The sequence below is a fragment of the Amblyraja radiata genome, chromosome 30, assembly GCF_010909765.2.
Source record: "Amblyraja radiata isolate CabotCenter1 chromosome 30, sAmbRad1.1.pri, whole genome shotgun sequence".
Taxonomy (NCBI): Eukaryota; Metazoa; Chordata; class Chondrichthyes; order Rajiformes; family Rajidae; genus Amblyraja; species Amblyraja radiata.
Window position 1 is genome coordinate 22,193,026 of NC_045985.1, and position 1,649 is coordinate 22,194,674.

The 1,649-nt window shown below is 41.1% G+C and overlaps 1 pseudogene; it reads right to left on the minus strand.

Moving 5' to 3' along the window:
* Positions 1-241: 241 nt before the first annotated feature.
* LOC116990263 lies at positions 242-353 on the minus strand (annotated as a pseudogene).
* Between the last annotated feature and the right edge of the window lie 1,296 nt (positions 354-1,649).

Below are 1,649 nucleotides of genomic sequence, written 5' to 3' on the forward strand. Positions count from 1 at the left end.
TCATATTTTGTAAATAACATAGGTGCTAATGTAAACACATTAGGTAGTGCTCTATACTGCTAGAGCTGAGCCATCCAATTAGATAAAAATAACGTCCGTGGTCACCTGTTATGGGTACTGAAATAGTAAGCATCCTTTGAATCAATGCTTGCCATTTTCGTTCTTAAAAACGAATATACTTAACAATAGAAAAGGTTCCTGTTCTTAAAACGAATATATCGTATTATTTTTTTATTTTTTTATTTTTTTTTACATTTATTAATATATGGTCCCTAGATAAGGGACATCTCAGATATTTAAACTGATAAGAACAGATATTATGCTTGATCTTAGCCAAAAGGCCGAGATCTGATCTATGTTTGATGCGTCAAGCGCCATATCCTATTATGTTAGGAAGGGAATGCGTAGATAATAATTCTTCCCTTCCAATGCAGCTAAAACCCCATCTGTTGCTGATGTCCAGGGTCTGTATCCCATATGACATATTTGGTAATTGGTGATTATGTCTGGATACGAGTAGATCGGCATCTGTTGTTCCATATCGTGTAGAAACATCAGCAAATACTATAGCCCAATATCCATTTGGTGTTCTCCTCCAAATTCTTCTCTCGATATATCAGCTGGACTAGAAGCTTATGTGTTGTAAAATTCTATTGTGCATCCCCGGATACTGTTTAAGATATGTGTCAACAAGTTATTTATTCGATGTCTTCTCGCACCAACCTCCTTGCTTCCTTCTGGTTTTACTGTTTTCTTCTGGATCCCCGAGGCCGTGTGTTGTGGGTGTACACATCTTCCAGCATAGGGGCGATACCTTTGAGGATGATGTTTGGACGTTTAGATGAGCTCCAGTTTGGCTTCATTGTCCAACTCCTTGACCTTCTAGATAGGTCACCTCCAAATAAAAAGATTTTGCTAGGAGGTTTCGGGTTTACAGGCCTGCGTCAATCCCGGTTGGATGTAACCAGATGCATAAATTGATTAGTTTAGTACATTCAGGGATTTACAATCCCCGGTGGCAAGTGACAGCTATGGTGTCAGCTAATGTTTGCCCCTGCAGTAGATAGAAAACATATGGTATATGCTGGCTTCTAAGCTGGTTTGTAGATCTTTCCCAGTTAGCTTTACTCACAGCTGCACTGTTGTTCCCCCTGAAACATAGACAGACATTCCCGTGTGACTTCCCAGATGGGAATGGAATTTGTCAGTAAATTTTTGGACTGCTAAATCCTTCAGTCACAACATAAGTATTCCTGTATTTCTATCAGGAAAGGACCAATAATGCACTCTATGTACTTTGTGACTTAGAAAATGCATCACCTCATTGTTACAGCTCTTACATCTGTTTACCTGTCCAGGGTTTGCCCTAGACTTGACCCCAGCACTCTTCTGACAGAAGAAACATAGAAACATAGAAACATAGAAAGTAGGTGCGAGAGTAGACCACCAGGTCCGTCGAGCCCGCACCGCCATTCGCTCATGGCTGAACACTAAACAGACACACTTACCCACAAACAGTAGACACAAGACACAGAACACAAGACACTACCCTCCCCTTTATACCGCTATCACCCCTCTCCACCCCAAGAACCTCGTGATCTCCTGGGGGAGGCAAAAAAACGGATAAAAACCCAGGTCCAATTCGGGAA